The sequence below is a fragment of the Neolamprologus multifasciatus genome, chromosome 16 (assembly GCF_963576455.1).
Source record: "Neolamprologus multifasciatus chromosome 16, fNeoMul1.2, whole genome shotgun sequence".
Classification (NCBI taxonomy): domain Eukaryota; kingdom Metazoa; phylum Chordata; class Actinopteri; order Cichliformes; family Cichlidae; genus Neolamprologus; species Neolamprologus multifasciatus.
Window position 1 is genome coordinate 12,205,703 of NC_140454.1, and position 17,427 is coordinate 12,223,129.

Sequence of the window (17,427 nt, forward strand, 5' to 3'; positions counted from 1 at the left end):
GCACAACAGCCCATTATCAATGTGCCCAGGTTACTGCGCTAGCTGTAAAGCAATAAAGACAGCCTGATTCCAGCCACCGCTGAGTAGGAGTTCAGTGGCTGCCTGCGTCCTATCACTTTCAAATGAGCACCACAAATCACTTCAGCGGGATGCCTGCACCAGTAATGTGGCCATCAGCATATGAAAATACTGTATGTATGGGAGACCATCCAATTTGCTGCCAGCAGATAGAAGGAAGAAACCCGCAGTGTGCTGAATGATTGTTAGATGGCTGGCTGCTGTGCATGCATGCAGTTTGTGTGTATGCATGACCCTGTATGTGGAAAGTCTTGTTCCCGGGGCTGTTAATACCAGCAGAACAACACGTTACTGCATGTAAGCCACGTAGACAATTTTCGCTAAATACATCAGAAAACAGGCATCATTTGTCGCATTAATAGGCAAATCATTTTTTTTCCCAGGAAGAATCACAGCGTAACAAGACAACCAGCAGAAAAGTTGGGCTCCTTCGGTGTCTCTGTTCATGTACAATTAGTTTTTCTGGTGTGTGTCTGTGTGTATGCATGTGTCTGCGGAAACATGCCCGCCAGCTTGTGATGATGGTGAAGATGTGTTTGTGTGCACTTCAGTGCGTGTGGCTCATATTGTGTGCAAAAAAACCAAAACAAAAAACGCAGTCCAATTGTCACAAGGGTGTTTTGTGTGCACTTTGTTCTCCGTGCTGATCCTGTCCCTGACAGAAAATAATTACAGCCTGTTGTTGTGAGCAGTGGACGGACAACATAGAAACCAGCCTCATTTTGCCACTTCAGAGGACGTCACATCACCCAGGAAGAAGAGGACAACAGCAAGATAGTGAGATAGATGAGAATGCTAATTACTCCACCTTTTATTGGACATCTGTCAAAGCGACCACTTCACAGCAAACTAAAATGTTGTGTGCATAACGTGCTCCTCGCGGTGGCAAATTACATCTTGCAGCTTCTTCCTCCAAACAGCTGGAATATTAAGGCTAGTAAAAAAAAAGAAAAGAGAAAAAAACACAGTGTTGGAGACAATGCTGCTCTTTTATAAGGATTTATTACAAACACGCTCGCATACACACCAACAGACAGCGCCGACCCCCCTCTCGAGCCCTCAACCCAAGGATTTACATATTGCACACTCAGACATGCATACACACTCATTAGGAGAGGGGCCTCGTGCGTGCTATATGCTAGATGACGGTAGATGATACCCACCCTCTTGACAAGAGATCTAAGAGAGATCCCGGTGTAAGAGAAAGCAGCGTTGAAGGCTCCTAATATCTTTGATAGCATCGTTATGGTAATGATCGGGCGTGATGCAAAATTCATGAAGTGTACCAAGCATTTGAGGATTGCCAATACTTGTTCTGCTGGCGGATAGGAGGAGGATACAGAAAACATGTTCGAGAAGTCGTGCATGCAGATGTTGTTATGTTTTGCCCTAATTGTTTTTCGACAGTTAAGTGCAGCTAAATGACTTTCATGTGTTGGCATGTGTGCGCAACAAGGGAATTGCTTTTTACCTTTTCTTTCAGCTGTCTGGCAGCGTGCTTGTTGGAACAAAACATTACCTTCCTAATTACTGCTACCATTAGACCTGTTAATTTGCCCAGTCAAACAATCCAGACAGACATTGTATAAATTTACCAACAATAGAAATATTGTGATTTCCCAGTGAACATCTGAGTGCAGCCAAACACACGAAAATGCAAAAACAATCAGAAAGGGGTCTGCAGCGGAAACCTGGACCGTTCTGTCACTTCAAAAAAGTCTCCGCATCAACTCGTCCATCACTGACAGTTATGGGTTTGGACTCTCTGTGATAGTCATTGCATACGCTTGGCGTGTTTGTGAATGCGCGTGTGTGCGCGTGCCTCTCTGAGGAGTGTCTTTCAAACAAATTTCCATTGAGCACTCATCAGTAGGAGGTCCAGGTCCATTGGAGATGGCGTATTCACTCTGAAATCACACAGCTAACCAGGACTGTCAGCCAATCAGGATGTTTTTGATTTTTCTTGAAATCCACGCTCAGTTCAGATTAACCTGGACTCCGACACAGACATCAGAATGGGGAGTGATTAGATGGCTGTGGATGTTCACATCTGGGGAACAATTAGCCCGGATGCACAGCCGAGCTGGAGTGAACAGAAGTGACAGTGCTGCCAGATTTGACAAGTGACTTGAGCTGTTCCAAATTTAGAGCCATTGAAGTTACAGCAGGGGTGAAATCGGGTCAAAGACATGTGAAACGAAAAAGGGTCACTTTGCCTTGGGAACCACTGTCAGCTCATAGGAGCACATAAAAGAACTGTAATAAATGTAAATGCAAAATTTGTTGTGGTTTGCAAGTGGAAAAAAAATACTCCTGCTGACTGCTAAGTTTGGTCGTTTTGACAATGCAGGATATGATTTCCCCAAAGGTAACACTTTACATACAGTGTCCAGTTCTCTAAGCATCTGTCAGATTTTTGATCAACTAGAAGAAACGTGCACATCATCCCACATTTATGAATGCATCTGACTTAAGCCTGCTCAGTCTGTCTTGGGGAGAACTCCATATGATACATTTCCAGGTTCAGCTTATTGAGGATGACGTGGGAACAATGGAAGGACTTTCAAATCCTGAAGGGTAGAAAAGTCCCAGAGATGGCCTCAAAAGATCTACAAATAGTTTCTTTAACCTGAGCTTAGACATTCAACTGGAGTCATTTAGTGGAAACAAAGCTGCAGGGGCTTCTAATAGCTAAAGTGTCACACACAAAAATATTTTTTTCCATGCTTTTTTTTTTTTTTTGAAGAAGAAGCTGGTTGATATGAAAGTTGGAAAAACAAAAAGAAGTGGTATCCTTTCAGAAAATGGACATTGGTGAATTACCAGTGATGAAGTGACAAGGATGCCAATCAGCTGGATGTTTGATGCAGTCGCAGATTGAATGAGATGATGTGAGCAGAGAGAGAAAACACCCTTTGAAGTACATTATTTGATGACATGCTGTCTTCATTAGTGAATGTATGAAAGAGAGTCAGCATTGTTCTTCAAGATCGTCCAAAAACTTTAACAATAGAAATTAGAATCTGCGACCCCCCCCCCTCCCCAAACCCTCCTGCTGTCTGCTAATTACTTCTCAGCAGTTTTTGCCTGAGGGAGGGGTCAAACCTGAAGGGCAAACTGGTAAAGTCTTGAACACGTGACATGTAAAAATTTGAAACTTGAACAACACTGTCTTCTTTTTTATGTATGTGGTGGATATACAGTGTGCACTCCATGCTGAATTATAGACCCTTGCACATCGGCCACACGCATGACTGCAGATAATCATCACCTGCGGCCCACTCTGTAGAAGGAAGAGCAGAAATAAAGTTTCTATAATAATTTGTATTTCTAAAATAACATGCCATATCTGAATACCAACCACAAGTTGCTTTCAATGTATTCGCTGCAGTGTGAATGTGGGTAATAAAAAACACTTAGATATAGAAAAGCATGCTTGTGTGAATGACATGTTGTATAAAGTGCTGTGAGTGCTCAAGTGCAGGAGAAAAGCATTGTATAAGAACCAGTCTTATACAGCATTTACACTTGTAGTTCAAACTCAAAGGTCATTAGCACTTTAGTGTTTTTTGTTCAAGTGGTAACATTCATGGACCATTTAGCAGCTAAAGAACTGGTATGGCTCAATACAAAAAAGACCGAAAACCTGGAAGGAGGCCCTAAAACTGATGGCACCATCATAACTGACAATGAAGAGTTGAGGAAGACAGAAGAGTTCAGCTACCTGGGCTCAATCATCAGCTATATCAAGTAATCTAAAAAGAGTGTAAATATTTCTTTATCTATACTCTTTCTCTCTCTCTCTCTCTCTCTCTCTCTCTCTCTCTCTCTCTCTCTCTCTCTATCTATCTATATATCTGAAACCCTAACCGAAAACAGCAACATCAGGAAGAAGGAATATGAGAAGCTTGAGAAGTACCAAGGGCTCCGAGAAGATTTGAAGGTCGAAGGTAACAGGGGTCCCAGTGGTAATTGGAGTACTAGATGCAAGCTAGCGAGGGAGCGGCTCCAGCAGAACCCAGGAACAACATCGGAGATCTCTGTCCAGAAGAGCGCAGTCCTAGGAACACCCAGAATACTGCACAGGACCCTCAAGCTCCCAGGCCTCTGGTAGAGGACTCGAGCTTGAAGGATAGACTGCCCACAGGGGCGACAGGGGAATTAAAAAAAGAAAATTATAAATATATAAATAAAATATATATATATATATATATATATATATATATATACATATAAAATGCGTAAAGTTTTTTTTTTTCAGGAGGACAGAATTTACATTAGCTGAAGATCACATAAGCCTGATGAACTTTTTGTACAGAATGCTCATTAAGACATAACACTGCCCTTGGGGTAGAAATATAATAACTACTTGCTCACAAGCCTATGGCAAAATTCAGGAGATGAAATTTGCTCAAACAGAATTGTCTACAGTGACCAGAATTTCAAGTAACAGTTCAACATTTTAGGAAATGTGCTTATTTCCTGAGAAGCTACCACTCCCAGCCTGTAAATATACCTAGCATAGCTTTGTATAAAGCCAAGAAAAGCTAATAAAGCCAATAAAATGCACAATGACCTGACAAAATGAAATAAAGTTTACAAATTTAAGCATCTGTTTAAATGTCAGCGATAGAGTTACTGAGTCATTCTACTATTGGAGGAAAATTCCGTTTATTATTATTATTATTATTATTATTATTATTATCAGAATGATAAAAATGGCCCCTTATTTTATAATTTTTTATATATAAATTGTTATGTATGTTATGTATTTAGGAAAAACAATTAAGAAACCATTAAAAAAATCGAGTTGTTGTGTGCTATCTTTGGGTCAACCCTACTATTAATACTCTAGAACCTGAAAAAATACATTTAAAAACTATTGTTTAATAAATTAACAATGATTAAGTTAAAGGTTCATACTGAATACTCGCTCAGTTCTGGATAAGGCTTAAATTGTCAACTTTTTTTTTTTTTTTTTAGAAATCTCATGATTTATTTTTAAATTATTGCTTAAATACACTGTTAACATACAAATTCAAACTAATAAAAAGACCACAGATTAAACACTTAGATTATTTTAAACATGGTCTTAGCAGACATCACGATCTTCCGGGCTAAATAGGTTTTGGGAGCAGAGCTACGTTGTGGGACTAAACTTGCAGTACATAATTGAATGAAAATGAATGAATGAAAACAAAACAGAAAAAATGGATTTCTAACTCATTTTAACTTTTACATTTGATGTGGTAATCAAAAAGCTGGAGCAAGAGAAAAATTTGGGGGCACTCTCGAGAGTTATTTTGCATTTTAACATTTCAGAACCACTTTTTGAACAACAAGGTTTACATTTTGTCTCAAAGCAAGTGCAAACTACACAACAAATGTATGTTTTTGTATTTTGTCCACGGATTATTTTCAAATTCGCAGGTGGGACAGAAAAAGTCAAGCATTTGTACAATAACCTTACGACCTACAGACAGATCCATGCTAACTGTTTTCCTCACGCTAAGCTAAGCTAGCTGTTGGCTTTTGCGAGTCATGTGCATATAGACCTGATGCAAAAAATATGCTTTGACTGCGTTTGTGTGCAGTGGGAGTAAACTGTGTACGGAGGCTACAGCAAATAAGCATGCTTTGCATTGTAGCTTATTCCCCAGTTTAAATTCATTGCTTTCTTATTGTTGTTCTCGTCTCTACATGCTTTGCTGTCACCTTAACTGCGCACCACCCCCACCTCCTCTCCTCTGCATCACTTTGACCTGGTGGGGTCCAGCTGTGTCTGCTTCCACACCTGTGCACTATTTTACCCTCATCGTTCCCACTGTGGAAACACGTTGACTGACAGCTGCACTTCAAAGATCTGCTCCCTCTCTTGCACTCATGGTTATCATATGTTGTTGGGAGATGGAGAGAAGGAGCGAGAAGGAGAGAGAGGGGGAACTAGTCTCAGGCAGCCGGATTGTGTTGTGGGGCCAATTTAGATGATTGGCCTTGAAATGCAAGCTGAAGCGGGCTTCCCTGTGTTCCTTTAAAGTGACCCGTGCCCGGCAGTGTAATGTAAAATTATCCTTGCCTTGTTTGTGTTGTGTCAGATGTGGTGACTGGCAGAAACTGTTAGTAATTGTCTAAGTGCTCCGGTGTGTCAAAGCTGTCCGTCACTCATCCCAGCCCCCTCCTCCTTAGTTCTGCTTCTTCGGCTTCTCATAATATTTTCACTGAGGACAAACTACTTTCAGTGATGGACTTGTCACATCGGTGCTTTGGCTAGGAAAAATATTTTACCTTGGGAAGAACACACAGCCGACTGACATGTGTTCCCGCTTTTTGGGTGAGAAAAAAATGAGAGAGGCATGCATGTTCTTTCTTTTGTTCTTTGATACTTCTACAAATTCAAGACTATGAGCACTTCTTGTCATAACTCATTGAAGTCGAAGCTAACCTGAAATGTGACATTATGAAAATACATTCCTGACTGTATCAACTGTAAAAGAATGGACACGCGTACATACTCTCTTATGTATACACTTTAAATGGAAACTACTGAGCGAACATCTGAGCAGCGAGAGATCATGAAAAGACAAGAAGACGAAGTTTCGCTGGGTTTGGTTTCACCGCTTGGAAATTATTTAAAGGCGTTCAAACACGTTGTCATGCACCGCAAAGAGTACACATACATGCAACGCACAAAGGCCCTGCAGTGTAGACACAGAACATTCAGGTGTATCTAATTAAGCACGCGAAGTGTAAATGGCTGTGGTTATAAAGGTTCCTGTTAATCAGCTGTTTATTTAGGGAGACAGATTGAGTTTATTTTACAGTTTTTGGAACACAGTGGTGAAGTTTTACTGGAGTCACATCAGATGATTAAATCGCCTTGACTTCTATTTTTCTTGTTTTAAAAAACCATTCAGTTCTTTTTAAAAAGTCGCAGTGATCAGGCCGATTACACTCACAAGCCAATCACATGGCAGCAACTCAGTTGTTGTAGGTATGTAGACATGGTCAAGACGGCCTGCTTAAATTCAAACTGAGCTGTAAGGTGACTGACTGGGATTTTCCCACAAAACAACATCTAGGGTTTACAGAGAATGATCTGAAAAATAGAAACTATCCAGTGAGCGCTGGCAGAAATTTCCTGTTGATGCCAGAGGTCATGCTTCAAGTTGATAGGAAGGCAACCGTAACTCAAATTGTCACTCATGGTGGTGGTGCTTTTTTCCTGGCACACTTTGGGCTCTTCGTTTCCCCTCTAAGTCATAAAACTCAAATAATGTCAAACTGATTTCTTGAACATGACAATGAACCTCACTGTACTCAAATCGCCTCTATAGCCACCATGGGGGATGTGCTGGGATGAACTAATTCAATTTCAATTCAGTTTAATTTATACAATGCCAAATTGCAACAAGGTGCTTTATTTTGTAAGGTAAAGACCTACAATAATACAGAGAAAACCACAACAATCAGATGAGCAAGCACATGGCAACATGGGGAAGGAAAAACTCCTTTTTAACAGGAAGAAAGCTCGGGCAGTACCAGGCTGTGACAGCCATCTGCTGTGACCGGTTGGGAGTGAGGGGAATGGAGACATGATAGATCAGCGGACCCCAACCCCCAGGTCCGACCGGTACCCAGACGGTACTGGTCGAGTCGTTTGTTACCGGGCCGCGAGATTGAGGCTCGGGTGTGAAATTCATGGTTTTGAGGGTTTTTATTGGATCTTTTCCCGTGTGTTATGAGTAAATCTTTTTTATGGTACCGGTACTGGTTTTATTTTGTTGTATTTATCTGCGACACCTTAAAGGCTGGTCCGTGACAATATTTTCGGACATGGCGGTCTGTGGCACAAAAAGGTTGGGGACCATTGTGACAGATGACAGTACTTCCTGATTCCTGGTTCCTAGTGGACTGAATCAAGATAAGTTAACTTAAGTTAAGTTAACTCAATAATCGGAACAAAGTGAAGCTTGGGGGTAATTTTGTTATGTTTTTTTGTGATTTGTGGTTTTATGTGATGATCTCATCAGTCCAGTGCTCACTATCCTTTAACTGCTATCACAGCAATTTATATAACCTCAGTGTCATGTTCAGTGGTACAAGTTCATTACATTCAGGCTTGCAAAAAACTACACAAAATTCATGTTAATTTGAAGTTACTAAGGCTGTTGGGATTTGTTGATGGAAATGGGCTCATGGAGTCACAACAATAGGTTGAATAAGAAATGTACATTTCACTTTGGATTAATTTTTCATCAGACTTTAGATATATGAGAGTTCAACCTGTAAAAGTTACTAAAGTCTTTTCTCTCAAACGGTCAGATGAGGGTGACTCCTCTGGCTGCAAAAGGAGGTCTGACTGTATTAAAGAAGATCCATGTGGTTATGTGATATCAGTTAAAACCTTCCTCGTGAGTGTATGTTCTCAAAGTTCTCACGTTTCAAGTTTTATTGGCATCATGTGGATGAAAATACAAAATAAGACAATAAGTCAGGGTATTCTTTAGTACATGGATGACTTTTGGATGAAAGGTTGCTACTATATCAGCGTGCAGTATCCTCGATCAGTCAGTTCCATCACTTGCTCATCACAAATGCAAGACAGCAACAGCCAAAATATTTAGTATGAAGTTGTAAATAGCACGAGTGGATCCATCTTTCCGTCTTTGCCCAAAATGCATTTTTAAATCTAAAAATTTTCTTTCCTCTTTAAATGGTTTGTGAAATGTTTGTTTACATAAAATCGCAGCTTGTTTTCCCAATTTATTGCGTCCTAATTATGCCAAAGCCCAACACACACACACATAAATATATATCCTAAATAATTTCTCTTTTCTGTATTTTCGGTCTTTTCCTATCCTCACATGTTGGAGAGTCACTGGGCTACAGGATGCAGGAGTCCTGCAAAGTCACAGCATAGCCACCCCCCCCCCCCTCGCCCTCCCCATCCCTTCCTGTTCAAACACACCTTCCCTGCCTTCCTCTAGGGAGGAGAAAAATCATTCGTTATTTTAATGGGTGTCAAATATGTTTTCCAAATCTACTAAAAGGTTATCGTTGTTACACATGGACAAGTGCTTATATCTGAATCAATGTTAACTTTGTTACTTGGGAAATTTACTGCTTTCCCGGCCGACCACGGTGCACAAACTTAATCGGCATGTTTTCACAAAGTGCAGCTTGAGGGTGATTTATACGGCCGAGGTGACTGACTGCGCTTTGATAGAGCGGGAGAAAAACATACATCCGAGAAGTGCGATGAAGGCATAAATAACGCTCCCTGTATTTTCATTTGAATGTCTGACACATGAAGATTATGTATTGTTAGTGTTAGAACGGCAGGGGGGTTGGGAATCGGGGGCAGTTGGTGGCAAATGTGGTAATATAAATGAATGACATATGACTCTGAAGACAACCTCTGGTGGTTTACACAGCCAGAAACTGATTTAGCCCAACCTCAGACCACATCCTACCCTCTGGATCTCTCCTCACCTGACACCGTGGAGGTCTTGCCCTCCTTACAAGCATCACTGCGAGATGGATTTATGAGTAAAAAAAGCAAAACAAAACAAAAGACATGTATTTAAAAAAGACTAAGAAAGAAAAAGACACAGAGAAAGGCAAAGAAAGAACGAGAGCACTGCTGTTCCTCCAGTGCCCGAGCGTCACTATTTGTCTTGGGTGAGTTAGCTTTATCTAATAAAGTGTCTCTGTATTAAGATGGATACTTCAAACGCTCTTTTGTCTCTATAATCACAGAGCAGGGAGGCAGAACTCACACATTCCTCGCTCAATTTATTATTAATAAGTACATCACTGGGAGAAAGATATCCTGGGGACCAAAACACCCGCAGAGCGTAACATTCATCAAACGTAAACGAATATCACAATACACAGGATACAGAGGCTCCAATAACAGATAATTGATGAGAAAGGTCTTTGGGTGCACTGGATCACTGTTGATGGTTATCATTATACAACATCATTTTATAGTTTACAACAAAGGATGAACTGGGTGTTGAAGGGAAACATTTTCGCTGCCTTGTGTGTGCAATTAAGAGGAATGTTTGCGGGACAGGGGTCAGTCCGCGCTCTCGTGATTAAGCTGTGGTTAGTGGCGTAACTGCATCCTCTCAATACTTATGTTTTCTCGCAAGACCTTAATCTATTGCAACCGCAGCAATTACCCTTCTGACAGGATAACAAAACACAAACACAAACAACACGATCACATCTAAGGCATTTTTTTAATAACCCCTTCATCTTCTGCGGGATGAGACTTTGAATTCTGTTTTCTTTTTAAGATGCTAAATAAAATCTCAGCTGAAATATGCAAAATAAAACTCAACAAACTCAAAAGATAATTCAGGGAGATGTTTTTGCTTACATTTGTAGGTGATAATGAGGCTCGAGTCTGCGTCTGACAACAGCGAGGCACTGTTTCAGATGACAGATGGGACCCACTGAGTGACTTACAGAATAAGCCACTCCCCACCCCGCTGCACAACCTGTGCTCCGGTGTCGGGTTTCCAGCAGTCAGTAGCAGCTCTGACACATGTAGCTATAGGTCCCCCCATGTCTGAGGGCAGGAATTCAATCAATAAAGCTCACCCCTCAACGAGATATACCGTGTTACAGCACAGGAACGGAGTGAGGAGTGGGAGCCATCTGCTCCCCCTGTCACATGTCAATCTGTGCAGCTAATGTCCAACATATTGGGTCATCACTCATATAGCTTAAACCACCTTCGCTGGCTTTATGTAATGAAGCTGTAACTCAATTGGCATTAGTTTACCATCCCAGGTGCCTGCTCTCAAATCAGCTTGCATCTGTCTCCCTGCCCTCAGGGACCAGAGAGTGTTGATGAGTCATTTTCACTTTTCAAGCTATGCGTTAGTAATTCTTTACCGAGGTGCTGTTAATGTTAGCCAAACAAATCTTGTGGCTCTCATTGTATTTCACTGAAGACATTATGGCTGAGTAGTCATTTCTCTGATAGTTTTTTGAAGTTTGCCTAAGGGGTATGCTACGGAGTGCAACACAGTCAGGATTCCTTTGACTTAGCTGGCTTGATATAACCTAAAACCCAGTTGGAGATAACAGGCGATTCTCTGCTCTGGGCTCTGTGCACATTCACACAGGTAGAGTGAGTGGTGTTCTAGCACTTTGAGAAAGCACCAATCCATTTACCACTTACCCTCATGCTTGCAATCTGATGACAAAATTTACATCACTTGCACCCAGGCACACTTGCAGAACACCTACCTAACATATCTTTTGCTATCAAAGAGGTGCATTTGCTAATTATCGGCAGGTGGAGAATTAAAACAGCAAAAAGGCAGCGTAATTCCAAATCTGATTACTTCCCCCCCCCCCCCCCCCCCCCCCCCCCGTGGGGCCTCTGAGCATACTTGCTTCTACACAATCAGCACTGCTTATGAAGTGACTACAGTAATCAAATGCTAGACAACCTCAGTACCTTAGAGTGAACCACCCACGTAATGAAAGCATCATTAGCCGCAGCCTTGCTTGATCGGTAGATGTCTAACAGCTCGGAAGGTGGTGGGGCTGTATTTTTCTTTTTTTAAGTCCTATTTTTGACTGATATGAAGTATTGCACACAGCGACTTTACAACAGGAGTGTCATTCTGTTTCTTAGAGACTGTAAGTAATTTTTTGACATTTCCAAAGACGTGACATTCAGTGGAAAACGCCGAAAACAAGCAAGGCCTGATTTACGAGCAGAAAAGCAGATTCCGTAATAACATTGCACTGAAAGATGGGTTTCAAACACAACCTGTCACGAAAGCCAGAACTAAAACAGACCTGAGCACAACATTACGTCCTGAATGAAGCGGACTGTCTCAGTGTCCCATTTCAGTGGGACAATTCATCATTTGGGGCTATAATAAGGTTGCTATTGTTTCAGGGGTCTGCATAATTCTGCTCTCATAAGAATATGAATACTTCCCCATCTGTTTGGTATTAGCTTTCAAACCCGCACTTAGCTGCAAACCCACAGCCATGCGAGACATTTACTGTTTAATTAAAAAAAAAAAAAGAAAGGGAAAAGTCAGAATAAAATTATACTGCTATAAAAGAGTCTTGCCAACAATAACATTATCGTTTGACACGCAGCATGTCAAAAAAAAAAAAAACTGCTTCATATCACAGTTAAGAGAACCGACCTTTGAAGAAAGTGTGCGTGTGCACGTGTGTGCGTAAACCAACTGATTTTAAAGCTTCAAAGATCGCTTTTAGGATACCACAAAAGAATAACCTCTGACACCCAAACAAACAAACACAAGCCACATTTAAATAGCACAAGTTGGAAAAGTCTGAAAGCGCACTTCTCTGGTGTGTGCGCTGCACACTGTACGTGTGTGTCATAAAGAGCAGGGACATGTCTGTTATGTGCAGTTTGATTAAAGCATGATGGCTGGTGTCCAATCTGCTTTCCAGGGGAGTGCTGTGACAGCCAGCAGCTCGTCTACCTGCTGCCTCCTCTGCGTGTTAGGTGATTTACGGCTGACTCCCTCCGTTTATGTACTGCCTTATTTTCATTTCTACCCCGCTGAGTGCCAGGTTCAGAACTCCTGAAGAAATATTATGCTTTGCTGACAAAATACAGTGACAGCCATCACCCAGCCTTAAAAGAGTGCCAGAGTGTTTAACAGTACGAGAGCCTGGGAGACAAGGCGAGGTTGAAGGCATCTGTAAGCGCGCGGCCCATTGAAACAACCATTTGATCTAAACCAGCTCTGATTGGGTGGAATGATGTTTACAGCCAAGTTAGAATCCACTTTCAATTAAAAAAATGACACGGGGGGAAAGGGGAGGTCTGTAAAACAGACGGTAAAATTTATTGAACAACTTTTACAAGGGTCTTGTCTGAGAAACATGTGGCGCACAAATGAAATGTTTGTTTCGACAGACGGCTTCGCCTGCAGACGAGCAGGTAACTTGACGCCAGGGACTTTTTCATTAACCCCGAGTTCAAACCCTGCTGCCGTTCCAGGCTTTTGTGGGAAAGCAACAATTTGATGTAAACGGGATGAATATAAATACCACTGTTGTTCAAGCGCCGCCATGTTTCCTATTCATTCCAGCCTGTTTTCTCCTTTACAAGAACTACTCTGAGCTGTAATGAGGTGTTGTAGCGTCCCGAGGCGTTATCATTTGCCGCATTATTATTTCAAAAGCTCAGACAACAGCACAGTCTCTGATGTAATTCTCATGCATATGGAAGGTGTTCCAGTGACTTGATATCCTGGTTTTGGAGGAGTAGGGGACCCCCACACACTAAATAAAATGAGTGATCACAAACCTAATGAGGCAAACGAGTGTTTGGAGCAGTTGAGACCAGGTGTCAGATGGACATACTGCTGTCTGTAATTAGCCCCTAGCTACTTAGATCATTGCTTGTTTTTATTTAGATTCCAGCTATGAAACATAATCATGAATTAAAAGCTCAAAAAAAAGGGAAAATAAATCCACCCACCTCCTTGCATCTGAGACGACTATAAATAAAAATTGTCATTGTAACCTAATCAAATTATGAGACGTATTTTGGTTGGGCTGTCACTTGTTTGACGCTCTCAGTCTCTCTCTCCCTCTCCTTCTTTTTCTCAGCAGACGAGGCAAAGCAAAGTGAATCCCCTGAGGTCCTCTCATCTCTCTTCAGGAGCTGCCGACTCTCTTCTCTTTATGGCACACCCAGAAGGATTAAGCGCAAATGGCATTCACATGATTTCAATAAGCTCAGGGAGACAAGAACCAGCCTTTCAGCACATTAGCTTTTTGCTGCAGAGGACACAAAGCAGACGCAGAACAACTGCGGGAGGGAGACGCACGGTTTATAATGATCATAATAATAGACCGGTCTGGCACTGCTAAAATGAAATTCCACTGTCCCCACCACCACCACCACAGAAAAAGAAAGAAAAAGGCTCAGTGAGTGATGATGTCATCAGTAATGGACCAGATTAGGTTAGACGTGAACCTGAGGTGACACTGTCGTAAAAGCTGACCCCTCCACCACAGGCAAAGCCAGAGACTGGGCCTTTTAAAATAGCAGTCAAAAGAGGTCTTTTTGGAGGCAGTTGACAATGTCAAAGGTCACCCTAAGTATTTGTAAAAGTAGGATCCAGGACCCAGATGTAAACAAAGGGGTCTCCCTTGGCTGCCAAAAATTCAAACGCATGATTGGATGGTTTTTCATTATTAATGACGGTCGACGGAGCATTGGAACAAACCATGACTGAATGATGAATAGTTAAAGCTGCTGTTATCAGCTATTTTTTACAATAAGAGTGAAGCAAATGACTGTATGTGCCGTTTTTCTTCGCTTCAGAGCTCTCTATCATTTATCAGCTCATTGCTTTGGTTTTTGATTCAACTTTACTTACAATCTCATTAGTGATGTTGAGAGGAAGTGAAAAGTGAAAGTTGTGTTATTGTTCTCGCTAGTGCAAATTGCACCGAACAAAAAAATCACTTACATCACTTGCTATTTGTTGACGGAAGCCAAGTGCATGTTATTCCCCTCTCACACTGTGGCTACATCTGCGGTCAATAGTGCAAAGATTTAAATTCGGAGTTGGTGAACGACTGTTTTTGTTTTTTGTTTTTTGCCTGCGCCAACACAAATAAAAGATTAATGTTGTATAAATTTATGTCGGAGAGGAGCTTGGTGAACCCAGAGTAGCATTTAGCAGCTAAAGAGGCAAATACAATCCATCCAGATTTACCAAACAGCTTTGCAGGCACCAAAGATGATTATTTATAATATCAGCTTTAATCCTCGATACTTCATATACTTATTATTTAAAATGCACACTGCTTTATAAACAGCGCTTGGATTATTTCGGATATCAGTCAGACATTTGCTACTCGTCTTTACAGAAACTCTCTGAATCCTTTAGGTTTCTTGGCTTCTGCCTGGGACTCCAAGCTTCAGCTCCACAGATTTTCTATAAGACTGCGGTCTGGAGGCTGGCTAGGCCACTCCATGACCTTAATGTGCTTCTTCTTTATCACTCCTTTCTTATCTTGGTGGTATGTTTTGAGTCATTGTCATGCTGGAAGACCCAACCACGGCCCATCTCCAGTGTTCTGGCTGAAGAAGGTTTTCATCTAAGATTTTACAGTGTGTGACCCTCAGTGCAGTGAAGTCATCCTGTCCCCCTGCTTGACTGTGGGGCTGGTGACTGTTGGGTAATACTCAGCATTTCTCTCGCTTCAAACACAGTGAATCAAGCTGATGCCAAAGAGTTCAGTTTCCTCCGAATCATTTAGATGTTACCTGGCAAACTTAAGATGGGCCTTCTTGTTCACTGCACTGTGCTGGTGTTTTTGTGACTGTGGTTCCAGCTGACTTCAGATCATTAACAAGCTCCTCTCATGATCATCCGCACTCCACATCGAGAGCGACTGATGATCATGTTATATTTCTTATATGTCTGAATAATCACACCAACAGTTGTCACCTTCTCACTAAGCATCCTGCTGATGGTCTTGTAGTGCTTTTGAGCCTTGTGCAGGTCTACAGTCTTGTTCCTGGCGTCCTTTGACAGCTCTTTGCTCTTGCCCATGGTGGGGGAGAGGCTCGATCAAAGAAACTCTGTGGACACGTATGCTATATACACACAGAAATATCTGTCATTGATTGATTGATTACAATATGCAGGAGCCAGGCTGTGTTGTACAGGATTGGATACTTTGTAACTTTCATATTACATTTTTTTTCTGATATTTTATCTCTCTACATTAAAATGAAACTACCATAGTAACTAAAGACTGTTAATTACCTTGTAAGTGAGCAAACTTATGAACTCAGGGGGATAAAATAATTATTTTCTTCAGTGTACCTGATGGTGTTCGTAATTAGACACCTTGCCCTGGACTTTTCCCTAAAGATTGCATTCAGAGAGCTTTTGGTCTCTTCTGTAACATAAATATCAACAGATACACTAAGAGAGAACACACAGCGACCCATTAAAGCAATTTCAATCATTAGCTTGTCAGTATGGCTTCCAACTTCTCCACTTATTTCACTCCTCTTCTTATTCTAGTTTTCATTATCGCCTGATGTCCTTTCTGGCTGTCTTGTTCTCCTTGTCTGCCTCTTTTATCCTTTCTCCCCTGTGAATGTGACTAATCGTTGAGCTCGGTGAAGGTAGAATGGCACTCGGTCCCCTCCTTCCTCCCCTTCCTCCCCTCCCTCCACCACTCTACACGCTCCACTCCTGCACTGTCAGTGATTTTTCATCGCCCTTGTTGGGGCTGTTTTATGCATTGTTTCCCTGATGCAGTGATTGATGTCAGGGGCTGGTAATCTGGGGGAATGAGAGGCTGGATGGTGGCCACCGAGTCCCCCTCTGTCTCTGACACGTGTCGGCTGAGCCACGCTGCGCTGAGGCCCCCTGTTTGGCCGCGGCCACTGCTGAGGCTGCTCGCTTCGCTCACTCAGCCAGTCCTCATTTCCATTTCAATCTCGAGCTCATGAATGCAAAAACTCTGGCCGAAAATTAATAACACCACGCAGGGGAAAAGTGGGCGCAAGGGAGAGGGAAGGAAAGACAGAGAGAGATGGAGAGGAGAGTAAAAAAGGAGAATGGGGAGCTGGGGTCTTTTTCACCCCTTTTGTTCCTCCAAAAGTGCCCCTTATTTTATTTCCCTCTCTCTTTCACCAGGATCCTCCAATGAATGGCATTACAGACAAAGCCATATCCAGAGTGACACAAATTTATTTCGGTTGCAGCGCCATAGTGTATTTCTACAGAACCAGGGGCGATTTGTCTGGGGACAATTTGGTTTCCATAAAGGATTTAAATGGTTTCTGTGGAGATAGTGGGGTGAAATTTAATTTGTTTCTCATTTAGTACAGCAGGTATGAAAAGGAGAAAAATTGGATGGCTGATGGGCTAAAAATTGGTGCTGTCCCTCTGCTGTATCCCCAAAGGACCGAGGCCCTGCATCATATAGATTGAGTTCGACCCCCCCAGCCCTCCCAACCACAAGCCACGCCAACGCGCGCGTGCACGCACACACACGCACGCACACACACGCACGCACACACAGAGCCTTCCTCCTGCCCGGAGAGAGCTGTAACCTTAAACCAACTTAAACAGTAACCTTTGAGGAGGCTGCCAATCACTCCTAAAACAACGTTTCCATCGATCGGCCTGTCTGCGTGATTTATGGGCTCATTTTACACTAATTGAGAATTAGAGGGCGGATTAGTGGGCCTCAACACTTCGGCCTGATATGCACTCTGAGCAGTGTAATCTGTCACGCTGGGATGTCCGACACTCTCTTACTCACAAAGGAGGGGAGGAGGGAGTAGAG